The following is a 15,705-nucleotide window of genomic DNA, read 5'->3' on the forward strand; positions in this document are numbered from 1 at the left end:
GCAACGTGTGAATGTGGCCTTAGATGGACCAGACCACCACCGATCTGATCGGGTTCCCTAGAGAGGCTCAGCCGGAGGGAGAGAGCATCGAAATCGTCACCCAGCTGACCCTACAGCGCGAAGAGTGGGAGAGAAAGAAACAACTTAAGCACCAGGCCACGCCTGAGCGGGATCTGCAGGCCAAAGCCTGGGCCCGCAAGATGGGCCATGGAGACTGGGGCCCACGGAGGTGCGGGACTGTAGTGGTGTTCCGCCTTGATACCGGCTGGGGCTTCATAAAAGAACCGGACCTCTACCCTGAGGTCTTTGTGAACAGGTGAGATGTGGAGGCGCACTTGATGGAGGGCCACCCTGGTAGAGACCTCTACCCTGGTGATCGTGTCACCTACACCAGACACTGGGGAGACAAGGGATGGTATGCCCTCCATGTTCATAAACATCAGCTGGATAAAGCAAGATCACCGTCATGAGATTCAGAGTCGTTGTCACCAGAGGCTCCACATTGCTCAACACCACCCTCATCTGGCCAGGTGAGAAAACAACAACAGCCACCAATCCTGAAAGAGCACCTTTAGTTCTGTGCTCTAGATGTGCTGGTGCCTTGGTGGAACAAAGAACCGTGAGCACGCAGACTCCAATCCAGAGTGGAGATGCATTATATGTGATGCCGGGCAGTCGTGCATATCCAAGAGGACTGCCACCACCAGTGCTACCGCCAGAACTGTTTCAGTAATCAAGAAATCTGAACTGACTTTAAATAGTTAACTGTTCATCTTTTTGCTGCTAATTTTCCAAGTTTAAACCCGTCCAGGGTTATCTCTTAAAGGGGTCCCACATTTAATGGGATCTCAGTTTGCACAAGTTACGTTCCATTTAAAGAACACTTGAATCATGGACAGTGAAAGGTTCACAAACTGTCTTGTAAATAGTTTACACCTTCTTAAAGGTGCTTTCTACTGGTCTTACAACGGAGGCTTTTACAGAGACTGCCTCCAATGGAGACTGCTACTAATCTTGTTGTAAGAACTGCTTTGTTTTTCAGGACCTGAAGAAAAACCCGTTGGTGTGGCATAATTCCGGGTCAGGATACACATCTTGTAGCCCACCTAAACCCAATGTTGGGGGTTCGTAACGGGTCCCTCGCATCACGTCACTTTTGTTACTAAACTGACTTGAATCTTGGCGTGATTGACATTACACTACCTCATTGAGTTATCTGAGCCCATAAAGGGTTCAATGTTTAATTAACACACTTTGTCAGGAGGTCAATATGTTAGAGTTAATATAACAGATAAAGTTAAAAAATTTGAATTTAGATTAGAATTGTGTTTTACATAGCCGATAGTATGTAGCTGACATTATAGAGTTAAAGATAGTCTGATATGATGTACTTTGAATAAATTGAAAGAAAATGCAGTGAGCCCGTGGGGGTTGATAGACTGTCCTGCACCTAAATAAAGAGAATAATTGTTTTGCATATGAAGAAGAATAACAGTAACAAAATGTTGATTTGCACTTTGAAGTTCTACGTTAGTATACCCTTAGAGGGTACTTACACTTAATAGATAGTATACCTGTATGGGTAATGGCGTTTCATAGTTAGTTAGTATGCTGTTTGCTAAATTGTTCCATTTCATAATGTAAATATGCTTTTGTTTGTGTTCAATATGTTTCGTTCACGCGTCCTCACCTCCCATAAAGGGAAGCAACAGTTAAATTAACTTGTTTTATAGCATTTTAAAAATTGCATGTCCTTTTGCTAATATATTGTTGTTTTCTTTTCCCAGTCTGGGAGTACTGGATTTAATTGGGGTGGGGGGGAGCAGCACCCCAGGTTCCTGGTCATTGCAGTAATATCATTCTCCTCTAGGGGGAGTGATGTTACGTTTGGAGGCAATAAAGGAGATCTCTATACCAGGTACCACTAACATACAACACATTTCATACTCCAGACCACCAGGGGGAGCTGTGCTCCTATTTATTAGGGCACTCTTCACACTTAGGTAAAACTGGTCGTCTGGATAGGAAGTTAGGCAGTTGCTGGCTGAGCTTCGGCTGAGGTAGTTGGTCACGGACAGGGGTGGGATCCTGTCAAAGGCCTAGACAGAAGGCCACGGAGCTGCGCCTGCCCCACGTGCGGCAGTTCCTAAGAAAGGACATGAACAGAGAAGCGTATTGTAGAGAGGGTGAGAAAGAAGTCATAGCAAAACCAGAAGGAGTTATGCTCTGTACAGGCTGTCTCCTTCTGAGGCGCAGGATCCGGTAGCCGGAACACCGAGGGAGCAACAGTTCTTTATGCCTTGCTCCAGAGACCGGCAGGACATCTAATTGCAAGTTACTGATCCGCCCCATACCCAGGAGGCAAGGTGGCACCCACGAGAGGCCGGGGCATGATAGAGTCCCTGTAAAAAGCCTCAGGCCACCGGTCATATGGGTTGTCCTATCCATCTGGGGGACAGAGAGAGACATAACATCTAGAACATCTACAACAGTTGTGAGGACCTTATGAGAGGCTCAGCAATAAGGTACTACAACACCCAGGTGCTAGTGGAAGGCTACTGATTTCCACCTGGATAAGAGGACTCTGGATTTGCCTCCAAACCGTCCGGTCTCTGCCTGACCTGTGACCTGGTGCTCTGGACTGTGGATGCTGAAGCCTTCAGTAAAAGGTAAAGAGACTGCAACCTTGTGTCCTCGTTCTTCACTGCGCCTCTCATCATCCACCATCTACACACTGGGAAGCCCTGGGGACACACTTCACCTGTGGGAAGGTATACCATTTAGCTGCCATAACATCACCCCAGCGGACCCCTTAAAGCAGCGTCGGTCACTCTGACCGAATACCACAGGTGGCGTCACGAACATTTCCTCCCCTTTAAAGACCTTTCCCTTTTAAATGGATGTCCCAAGGGCCACGGACGGGGTCAGCCACCGTGACATCCCCCTTGAGAATCGAAAGGCCCGGTACCAAGTACCCCTATCCCATGGGGCGCTCCAGAAACCTTGTGCACAAAAAATAGAGACTTACCAGTGGACTCACTGCGACGATTGTTCAAAGCAAACTCAGCTAATGGCAAAAAAAGATGACCAATTCCCCTTATTATCTGACACAAAAACACCTGAGGTATGTCTCCAAACTCTGGTTTAAACGTTCAGTCTGACTGTTAATTTCAGGATGGAATGTCGAAGAAAAGAACAGATACATACCCAGACGAGAACAAAATGCCCTCCAGAATTTAGAAACAAATTGGGCCCCCAGATCTGACACCACATCAGAGGGACCCCTGTGAAGGTTCGCAATCTTGGTGACGAACACCTGAGCCAATGTCTTAGCATTTGGGAGAGCAGGTAAAGCAATAAAGTGCGCCATTTTACTAAACCAATCCACCACAACTAAGATAACAGTCTTACCAGACTTAGAGGAAGGAAGATCCATAATAAAACCCATGGATAAATGTGTCCATGGCCGGTCAGATATGGTTAATGGTAGGAGAACTCCAGGACGAGTATGTATTATCCTGCAGAATCTGCAACACCTGACTTACATGTACATTATGTAACTTGAAATCAGGTGAGTATATTAAAATATCGTCCAGATACACCACTACAAATCTACCCACAATGTGAAAAAAATTTTGTTAACAAAATGTTGGAAAACTATGGGGGTATTAGTCAAACCAAAAGGCATGCAAAGTTTTCATTATGCCCTAAAGAGTGTTAAAAGCCATCTTCTACTACTCATCCCCCTCCTTGACCCTAATCAGATTATAGACTCCCCTGAGGTCCAAGTTAGAGAACCATTGTACCCTAACAATGTGATTAAATAAGTCGGGAATGAGTGGAAGGGGATACGGGTCTTGGATAGTAATACAGTTTAACTCACGAAAATCTAAATGGGGATACAGGTCCCCATTTCTCTTTCTAACAAAAAAGAACCCTGCCACCTTGGGCGAATATGAGCATCTAATATGTCCCTAAGCAAGATTCTCAGAGATGTAATCCTTCATGACCTTCCTTTCAGGGCCAAACAGATTGTATAATTTGGTCTTGGGTAATTTCTCTCTAGGGAGAAAGTTTATAGGGCAATCATACACATAATGAGGAGGCAATTCCTGACACCCCTTTCCTGAAAACACATCCAGAAAATCAGACAGAAAAGAGGATATGTGTTTAGTGGAAACCGTAGAAATGATGGTACTCAGGCAATACATTTCTCTGGACAGCCAGTGAATAACTGTATTATGCACAGTTAGCCAGGGTAGATCTAACACAATAGGGGCAGGGAGACCTTCTAAGATATAACAAGAAAGGAGCTCCCTGTAAAGAGCCTCTATGCGTAGGATTACATATGCCCTACCTGCGTAAAATTTCCCTGACCAAGAGGTGCAGAGTCAATCGCAAATACCAATATTCACCAGCGACTTCACTGCAGGAGAGACCATGGTCTTGTGCAAACCGAGCATCTACCATATTGGCTCCCACTCCACGATTGAAGATGAAGGATATTTTCTCAGTTTTCATATCTATAACAACTTCTGCAGATAAGAAAAACTGAGATACACACGCGGAGGACATATTTACACCCAGGATATTATCCTCCACGACCTGGGTTTGAAGTTTTTTTTAACAGCTTTTTGTGCTTAGGTAAAAAAGGACAGACCCCAATGAAATGACCCTTTTTGATCACAGAAAAAATACAACCCCATTTTGCCACGATCTGTTGGAGACCCATACCGAGGGGAGGCCCCCTTAACTGCATCGGTTCTTCAGAGCAACTGGGGAGAACTTTGGTTTTAAAGAGTATCATAGATGGCGGAGTCACAACAGGTCTATCCCTGAGACGTCTATCTATGCGTTTGGCCGGAGCCACGACGGCCTCTAATGACTCAGGAGTTTTCTAAAGCGCAAATGCATCTTTTAATCTTTCAAGCTAACTCCTGAGAGCAGGATCGTTCCACTGGGTGTCAGTTGCCCATCTACAAAACTCAGAGCAGAATTCCTCTGCCAGTCATTCTACCTGCTGGAACTTATATAGTTTAGATTCAGCAAGGGAGACATGGTCCGGATCGCTGTACACGAGACCTAGAGCCTCAAAAAACTCATCAACCTGCCTTAGAGACAACGAGTCTGACTGACAGAAGTGAAAAGCCCCAGGATTGTGGATCTCCTTGTAGGAGGGTAATAACATTCCCAACCCATTGCTCTTCACTTTATGATGAACGTGGAACAACCACCAGGGCCGTGGGGTTTTCAATAAAGTTTGTGTTCGTGATGCCACCTGTGGTATTCGGTCAGTAGCGACCGATGCTGCTTAAAGGAGTCCTTTGGGGTGATGTTATGGCAGCTAGATGGTATAATTCCCACAGGTGAAGTAGGTCCCCAGGGCTCCCAGTGTATAGATGAGGATGGTGAGTGGTGCAGTAAAGAACGTAGGACACAGGTTTGCAGACTCCTTACCTGGTTTACTGAAGACTTCAGGCATCCACAGTCCAGGGCACCAGATCACAGGTACAGGCAGGGGCCGTGCCAGCTTGGAAGTGAATTCAGAGTCCCTTTTACCAGATGGAGTTAAAAGCCTTCCTAATAGCGCGGTGGTGTTGTAGTCCCTTACTGCCTATGGCTTCTGATAAGGTCCTCACAGTGTCGGGGTTGTCACAACAATACCCTTCATCCACCAGTCATTCCAAATCAGATTAAGAGCATTGGTACCGGAGTGCAGGATGAGTCAGACAAAATGCTGGTTCAAACTCATTGCATGCTCGTACTTCCACACGTAGTGGGAACGTCACAGCAACTGAACTTTATTTCCTGATACACAACATTATATGACTTATTGGGGGAAGGTGTGCAGAGGGCGGGGTTAGGCGTGGTTTAAGCAATGTATCTAGTATTCAGTCCTTCTGGTTGGTCTGACGTCATATGATGGATCCTCCTTCCTTCACGTCACTTTAAGTTTCCATTTCTCCAGAAACGATACTTTAGCTTCAGAAACGAAAGTAGATTCTTGGCAAGAACAAAAACTAAGGCAAAGGTGAATACTGGCAGCCATCTTAAATACAAATACATATGCATTAGCAAGCATGAAGGAAAAACTTATTGTTTCACAGCATAAGAATATATAAAAGTACAAAAGTGTATAAAGACATATATTTTCACCTTCACAATCCCCCCTAAACACTAAGTTTTTCCCTAAAAAGAAAGATCCTTCAAGACTGTCCATGTGATGGGGAAAGGGGAGGTGGATTTCTTCATCCAGACACCTCAGAAGCTCTCCCCTTGTGAGAGGCCTCCAGGCAGCTGAACCCTTCACTAGCTTCATATGGAGTTCTCCCGCTGTCCCTAAACTAAATCTCTTAGCATCATAAGGGGTAAGGGGTTTTGTCTATCTTCTTGAGGGGGACATGCTTAGGGATCTCCCCTGGATCAGTACCATCGCACTCTAGTGGGTCTACTTCTTGGTTGAGGAAGGTGCCAGTCGAAGTTGCCTCAGTGATAACCTTTTTATACAGGGGAATAACACAACAGAGGATTATCGATCCAACTACCAGAAGGGCAATCAGTACCAGACAAGCTTGTTGAAGGAATCCTTTGAGCCCACCCAACCAACCGGAAAAGAAAGATGTGTCTACTCCAGCATTAGATTTTAATTCTGCTGCTAACCCATTTAACTTTTTAAGGGCTATCATGGTCTTTCCATTTACCCCAGAGTTCTGAGGGATATAGGTACAACATTCCTCTCCCACCATCCCACAGACTCCTCCTTTCTCAGCTAAGATCATATCAAGGGCTAGTCAGTTTTGGAGGGTCATTCTAGTGTTAGGGCCTAACTCCTCAACTATACCCTGGAAGGCATCACAGATAAAATTGACAAACCTTTGTTCACTGTAATATATGTAATTGATCCAATCAACATTTTAATTAATCTGCACCTGTGGGATTATGGAAGCAAAGCCAGCATAGATCTGGTTCTGGGCTTTAAATTGGTCAGGCACCCCCCCTTGGCACTCCAATGCCATCGACATATACCAATGGATTTTCTTCATAACTCATGTGGAGCTGATCGAGACTTCTCCTCTTTCGGGTATATTCATCAGGTGTCTCTGGATCCCAAGGTAAAATCTAAAACTGCACAGCTAGTTTAACAAGGGTGCATTGACCTGTCAAGGCATTAGGCAACCTAGGACGGAGCTTACCATCTCCACATAACCAATAAATATCGTACATATACTGTGTATGATTAGCTAGCAAGTCAGTATCCAGGGAACTGTTCTCTTTACAGAAACCTGTCTCGAAGACCCCTACTGGTGTACCTGTAGTGTCGTGGGAATTATAGCAGGTATAATTATCAGCTAATACGGTTATCCCTCCTGGGACCTTTAGTGTGGGTTCTTCATGAATTAGTGGGACATAATCTGAGCAATCAGTGGACTTTAGACCCTTCAACAGATTCATAACACAGGCAGTAGTATTAAGTATATCCAATATATCCCAAATTTGATCATCTGGATAATCTGTGGCCCTAACCAATTTATCCCACATTTGTATAACTGAAAATTTTATTGGCTATACCCATCTGTACTACTAATCATTTATGATATTGTACAAACTTATTATTCAAGAATATTGGGGAATTTAGACTGTCCCATGCGGTTACCAACATTATTATATGGAAATACGAAAAACCAAAACATCATGTCCCCTTATTTGCCACTAGTCTGTTTGACCAGCTTGCAGTGCAATACGTTGATCCACGTCGGCCTTCCTTCCAGCTTTACTGACATAGGGGTAATGAGGACTTGGTAGGGACCGTCATACAAGGGTTCTAGTCTGTGTTTTCTGACATAGCTTTTCACGACCACAAAACCACCAGGCTTCAAATTGTGACCAATATCGGTTTCTGCTGAATCTGGAAGGGAAGAAGAAACTAAAACATGGGTGTTAGCAACATTTTTACTAAGCTGAATAACATATTGAACAGCACGGTAAGTTTCTTCTGACAACTACTGAGACTGAAAATTTGCAACTGAGAACCTAGCACCAAACAATATCTCATATGGGGACAGGCCATATTTTGCAATAGGGGTAGTACGAATGTGTAAGAGCCCTGGCCATGGAGCCGTAGTCTCCTGCATCATTTTGGTCAATTGTCCCTTCAGTGTGCCGTTCAGCCTCTTAACTTTCCCACTGGATTGTGGATGGTATGGAGGGCTACAGTGGATCCAAGCATTGTCAGAACCTCCTGATACACATGAGAAGAAAAGTCCGAGCCTTGGTCACTTTCAGCAACTTCTGGAACACCATATCTGCATATAACTTCCATCACCAGTTTCTTTGCTGTGATCTTTACAGTCACGTTGGTAACGGGGAATACTTCTGGCCAACTGGAGAACATATCGACAACCACCAGACAATATTCATACCTTCCAGACTTAGGCAACGTGATGTGGTCCACCTGGAGCTTTTGGAAAGGATAGTCGGGCTTAGCAAGGTGCTTCGGGGTTACACGTTGAAGTTGACCGGGATTGCAGGTCTGACAGATACCTCGATGTGTGGGCCCATGCGTCCACGTGGCAATAGCAGGGTACATCTGCTTAGGGAGACACACAAGTTGGTCCTTTTTCCAGCGACCATTGTCCATACGTGCTCCATCAGCTTCCACTGCTTCATTTCTTCCTTTGGAGACATTCTCTGCATCGTCATTAAGCGGTCTTGCGGGGTCCGGCAGAAAACCTCAGTCTGTCGTAGATCATCAGGTTCCTGTAGAGTCAGTATTTCTTGTAACTGTTTACGCTGAGAGCGTGTGGTCACCATAGCTGGTATGGGCTGTTCAGCAGGCAGGAGAGCAGCAGCTTTTGCTTGCATATCCGCAAAGGCGTTACCAACAGTCTGTGGTCTGTTCCATAGTACCGTGCTCCTTAACTTTGATAATGGCCACCTGAGTAGGTAATTCGATTGAGTCCATGAGGGCTTTAACAGCTTCAGCATTCTTCACTGAGTCCCGGCGGTAGTAACAAACCCTCGATTGGTCCATAGGGCTCCGAAATCATGAGCAATACCAAATGCATACTGTTAGTCCGTGTATTTATTAGCCCGCCTGTCTTTGACCAGAACACATGCAGTAGACAGATCCTGACGTTCTGCTTCTTGTGCTGACAGGGAGGAAGGGAGTGCAGCTGCGTGCAATACAGTGTCTTCTGTAGTAACAGCGTATCCAGTGTGGAATCTGCCAAAATCATCAGCATATCTTGAACAGTCTTTCAGGGCCTTGTAGAGAGGTAGCATTATGCGGGATGTGTCCGGTATCCACTGACAACAATAAGTACATAGTCCAAGAAAACGCTGGAGCTCAGTCTCATCTTTTGTAGCTGACGGCTATTTTCCTTTCTTCTGTGAGGTGTCTGGCACCCTGAAGGAGACAGTGACCCAAAAATATCACTTGACCAAGGCAGAACCGAAGTTTCGAGGCCGAAACCCGACAGTTCAGATCTGCCAGATACTTGCGAAAACTAACAGTGGCAACAATGGCTTCCTGCTCTGTCTGTGCACACAACAAAAAACAAAAAATTACCCACATACTGAAGCAGCGTGACATAGGGATATTCTAACTGACAGGGTTAAACACACAATCCCCCCTATTTTTTTTTTTTTACAAACTGATTGGGAAAGGGCATGTAAGATACACATCTCATTATACTCATCTACATAGGGGTTATATAACGTAAGGACCATCTGACCATCATCTTGGCTCACCAACTCTCTAGGTCTGCTCAGGTGCACTTATACGTCCATCATATTGTCTTTGTCTGTATAATGGGAAAGGTTTGTTCTCAGGGTCAGCCAATTATTTTAGTGTAGCTAGCTAGTCAAAGGGCTTCCAGGGATAATACTCCTGTATCTGTCTTGCACTACCTGATGTGGTTGGTTCTCTGGTGGTGGGGGTGACTAGATGACCGGTTGGGGGTGACATGACATGCTGGTCTACAGCTCCTTCCCAAAAGGATTACTGTCAGCCTACTCCCAAAAGTAAATGTCCCCACTAACCACAATCCTGTGTCAGCTTCTTATATCACTACATGTGATCTTATCTGGACAGGATTCAGCGTAATTCACTTAGGTTGGGTTGCAGCACAGATCATACAAGTATTTCTCCAGTCTGGGTTTGTCTGACCACAAAGTTTACAAATCCATCTGTCTTGTCTTGGTCTGAGAATTAACATGGCGAGAGAGATTTCCAGACACAGGGTTACAATGGATATTGGAGTTTGAGACTGGATTTGTGTAGGGGAGGGGGGCTGGAACTGGAGTCTAGTGGGCCACTGATAAGGAACTAGCTGTGTCCTTGAAGCTGCTGTTCCTGCTCCTTGAAGCTGCGGTGGGGGCTACAGAGCGCAGCTGCTGATTTAGAATGGGTTAAGTTCTTCTGGAAACTTTGTACTACTTTTAATACATCGTCCGGACACCATATTTCACTTTAAACTTACAATAATTCTTTCTAATTCAATACAACATTGTACTATTGCTTTAAACACAAATCTCTCAGCGCGTACTGAACCAAGGACAGAATATACACAGCTCCACCATATTCTTCAGTGCAGCTGCATGGCCCCCCTTTCTCTGGCCCGCAGCACAAAGAGAAGAAATCAGAAACAATTCGCACAGGGGTTCACCCCTCCCATCAGCTATAAACACAGAGATAAGAATTTACAGCATTCCTCAACACAAAGAAGAAAGGCACAGCGCAGCTGTTTGACCCCTCCCATCGGGTGTCTCGGAAAACCACACAGAGTAACGAAATACAGCAGTTCTCAGACTCAATTAATTTCTACAAAACCTTCACACAATTCCTATGCCAGAACACCTCAGAAAAACCAATGATTGAGATATTTTATAACCAAACACGGGCTCTGCATCCTTTCATCTTTCCTCTCCATCAACCTTTTTCCATTCCTCGTTCTTTAAACCTCGCGCAACTCGCAGATGAGCTTGCGCTTGTTCTAACAGTCCTTCATCTTTCAACATTCTTGACTGCCTTCTTGCCCTCCCGTGACTCTACTATTGTCTTGACTTCCACAGCATCCTCACTTAACTCGTGGGGCACGGACTTCTTCTGCTATAAGAGACGCAACATGACTCACAGAATACTACGCCCTTCTGCAGTAGGCCGCTGACAGCGATAACAACACTGTATTCCCATCAAAAAAACAACACGGAGCCTCGCATTCGACGTGTTATGAATAAAGAGCCTCGCGCTCGATATCCTGTCCCTAACCCCTGAACACCAGTGATTAACAGTCTACCCTGTCACGATATTCTAAACGTTGGGAGGCGGTCTCCTAGTGAGAGCCCTCCCCGGAAATGTAGGTGGTCCCCTCTCGGGACGTCTTAATTACCTATCTGGACAATATCACAGAGGCTGCGTCTCCTATCCCTTTCTCAAAGCCGCCCCCAATCCACAAACTTCCTCAATCTTTCACTCTATCACTACTAGGCAACAGTCATGGGTAGGGTGGTTGAATGGAGTACAATGACCGGTGGAGGAGGTGTGGTGTACACGAGGACGCGCAGAGTGCGACGTCTCTCAGTTGCTGGTTCGAAGCGTGGCACGGGATCGCGCTCGGTCTCACCACTCGACTGGTCACTCCCCAGACCCAAGGAGACCACAGACTAACCAATAATGGCTGAAACACTAGCAAGTGTGACACATACATAGTATGTGATCTCCACTTTCCGTGTTTAGAGGGTGATCAGTCCTCGAGGTCAGCCACTACGGGTGTCGTCCACGGACGTCCAGGCATGGGTCCAGGGGGTCTCGGATCGCCAGCCACGCCCCACGTTGGTTGCGCCAAATTGTCGGGGTCGTCACGACAATACCCTTCATCCACCAGTCATTCCATATCAGATTAAGAGCATTGGTACCGGAGTGCAGGATGAGTCAGACAAAATGCTGGTTCAAACTCATTGCATGCTCCTACTTCCACACGTAGTGGGAACGTCATAGCAACTGAACTTTATTTCCTGATACACAACATTATATGACCTATTGGGGGAAGGTGTGCAGAGGGCGGGGTTAGGCGGGGTTTAAGCAATGTACCTAGTATTCAGTCCTTCTGGTTGGTCTGACGTCATATGATGGATCCTCCTTCCTTCACGTCACTTTAAGTTTCCATTTCTCCAGAAACGATACTTTAGCTTCAGAAACGAAAGTAGATTCTTGGCAAGAACAAAAACTAAGGCAAAGGTGAATACTGGCAGCCATCTTAAATACAATTACATATGCATTAGCAAGCATGAAGGAAAAACTTATTGTTTCTCAGCATAAGAATATATAAAAGTACAAAAGTGTATAAAGACATATATTTTCACCTTGACAACAGTCCTCTCTGTCCTCCATAAAGGTGGGACACAAACCCGTATGACAGGTGACTCGAGCCTTTTTACAGGGTCTCTATCATGACCCGGGCTCTATGTGCCACTGTGCCTCCTGGGTATAAGGGCAGACTGGTGATGTGTAATCTAGCTGTCCAGCTGGTTTCTGCTGTAAGTTTTAGAGTCCCTCACAACCTCGGTCTTCCGGCTACCGGTAATCTGTGCTTCACAGGGAGATAGCTCACTCGTAGCTGTCCTCCCCAAATGTCACTCTCCTTTGCTTCGCTCTCCTACACGCTCACTAAACAATATTCTTCCTTTTGTATTCTTTCTCCAGTAGCTGTAGCAACTCTGGCTACACGGCTCCTTCAGTCCTTCCGACACTCAATGTCTGACTGCTCTCTTCTCTGTCCTCTGACAGACTGACTGACTTCTTTTCCCTACAGACCAGAATATAGGGAAGTTCCCCTTAATCTGGGTTCAGAGCTCCCCATTCTGGTCTGGAGTCTGAACATGTTGTGTGTATGGTGATTACCTGATAAAGGGAATTGTTCATCGCTTCCAAGTGTGACATCACTCTCCCCATGAGGAAAGCAATGCCACAGTGACAACTAGGACCCTGGGGCATCACAAACACGGATGAAGGCTAAAATAAATCTTACAGGTTTCACGGAAAGCAACAAATTTATCCCCTCCTCCAGAAAACCTATCCAGGCAGGCCACCTTTGATTCAGGTTCAACCTGACTTCCAACCAGACCTAAAGTCTGCTGCCAGACCCTAGATTGCAGGTATGAGAGATCGAGCGACAGGCCCTGCAATTGTGTGGCAAGGACTGCAATGGGATCTATACCAAGATACAAAATGTGGGGCAGGTGAAAATGCCATGCTGTGATGGTCTTAAGAAAGGGAGAGGGGCCTCAAACTGTCCCTGGAACTGGGACCCTAACGATCCCTGTCCCAGGGGAACTCTTGAAGGGAGAGAGGTCCTCACAGTTTTCTCTGTTGTAAATCTAGGAGAGCTCAGAATGTTGAGCCCTGCGTAAACCCTGCTCTCACCACTGATTGACAGTTTTCTGTGTGCATTGTATATTGACAGTAAGCTGCTAATCAGTGCTGGGATGTGGTTGGACTAGGGTGCACAAGGGAAGATTGACCTGAAGTACTAATCTCCTTCTGAGAAAACACTCATTGCATTGAAATAGCAATACAAAGCCCAGTAAGGATTCACACTTAAAAACAGGCTCTCTTCCCCTACATCATGGTGTTCTCAAATTACATAGTAAAAGCCTGCTGACAGATTCCCTTTAATGAAGTATTACGATTGCATTTCAGGTTTATGCCAGTAGATGGCAGTATATGATTAGAGATAGCAGCTCTTTGCTGAAACAAGCAGAGAATAGCCATCTTTTGTGTGAAAAACAGGTTTTTCAACAAAAATTGAACCAAGGACCCCAGTGAAAGTGATCAAGTCTCTACTGTGACATTCAACAAAGGCAGTTATAATTTTGAGGTTACCAAATTAAATAAAAGGAGGCGCGAGAAAAAATAAAGAACAGAGGGATACTTGCTGCAAAAAAAAAACAGAATAACACACCACTCAAGTTGTTAAAAAAGATTGTATATATAAATGTATTATTATTTGTGCAAATATAATAGAGTGCAGGGTAGACTATGTCACCACGGAACAGACAGACCAACTATTGAGGGGGGTTTATTAACAGGGGCGATATTCTCCTCGCAGGGAGAAAACAGTAGAATATAAACTGCAGAAATAACGGTGCAAAATATATGGGAAGCAGCATAACAGAAGTAAACGGAAGTTCTTGGGAAAAACACTTATCAGTCTGATGAGGACTTGCTTGTAAGGTCGTCTTCTCCAACGTAGGCGCCAGGAAACAGTGGCACTTGTCGTCCCTCTGTTATCCGTGAGCTGTGTAGTCTCTGGGAATCCGCAACCTGGGGTTTGAGGGGTTACTGTGGTGAGTAGAGGGGATGCTAGGCAAACGGGGTCCTCTGTGCTCTGAGTCTTCTGCCTCAACAGTGCAGCCTATCTCGGGAGAACGATGCTCAGTCTATTATTGGGTCTCCCAACAGGAATTAGGGGCTCTGCACTAATGCTGTGGGTGCTAGGGGCCACTGACTCTGCACGGGTCACTGTCTTTGCACAGGTCAATGTCTTTGCACGTGCGTCAGGGCGCACCTCTCCAGTCACAGCAGAGTCCGCTTTCACATACTCACAAGATACAGTCTTTCTGGACAATCTTCCTGTCTCAGTCCTCCGACCGGGAGCTCTCTCTCTCCTCCCCGCAGCGCAGCTGCGTGCTGTTCTGTCCGCTGTATCCGCTGTTCTCTCTGCTGTACATGCTGCTCTCTCTGCTGCACATGCTGCTCTCTCTGCTGTGCACGCTGCTCTAGCCCTGGAAAGCGCGCCTCTTTTCTCTCTCAGCACGGCTTCCTTCCTGTCCCGGCCTCTAAGTCTGCCCCCAGGGAAACCTGCTGCACAGCTAAGTGGTTCCAGGCATGGAGCAGAGAAGGTAACCCCCTTACGCAAAGAGTATCTCTAAAGTACCAAAAATCCAAACCCCTCAGATGATTAACCACTCAGAACAGTGATTATAAAATATGCCACAAATGTGCCTTAATAATGAGCAAAAAGTCCAGTAGTTTCACCTTACTGTTAAAGGGAACCTGTCACCCCAAAAATCGCGGGTGAGGTAAGCCCACCGGCATCAGGGGCTTATCTGCAGCATTCTGTAATGCTGTAGATAAGCCCCCGATGTTACCTGAAAGAGGAGAAAAAGACGTTATATTATACTCACCCAGGGGCGGTCCCGCTGCTGGTCAGGTCGGATGGGCGTCTCTGGTCCACTGCGGCGCCTCCCATCTTCATTACAAGACGTCCTCTTCTGATCTTCAGCCACGGCTCCGGCACAGGCGTACTTTGCTCTGCTCTGTTGAGGGCAGACAAAGTACTGCAGTGAGCAGGCGCCGGAAAGGTCAGAGGCCCGGCGCCTGCGCACTGCAGTACTTTGCTCTGCCCTCAACAGGGCAGACAAAGTACACCTGCGCCGGAGCCGTGGCTGAAGATCAGAAGAGGACGTCTTGTAATGAAGATGGGAGGCGCCGCAGCGGACCGGAGACGCCCATCCGACCAGACCAGCAGCGGGACCGCCCCTGGGTGAGTATAATCTAATGTCTTTTTCTCCTCTTTCAGGTAACATCGGGGGCTTATCTACAGCATTACAGAATGCTGTAAATAGGCCCCTGATGCCGGTGGGCTTACCTCACCCGCGATTTTCGGGGTGACAGGTTCCCTTTAAATAGGCATCCATAGCTCT

Source organism: Ranitomeya imitator, chromosome 5 (assembly GCF_032444005.1).
Source record: "Ranitomeya imitator isolate aRanImi1 chromosome 5, aRanImi1.pri, whole genome shotgun sequence".
In the NCBI taxonomy this organism is placed as follows: Eukaryota; Metazoa; Chordata; class Amphibia; order Anura; family Dendrobatidae; genus Ranitomeya; species Ranitomeya imitator.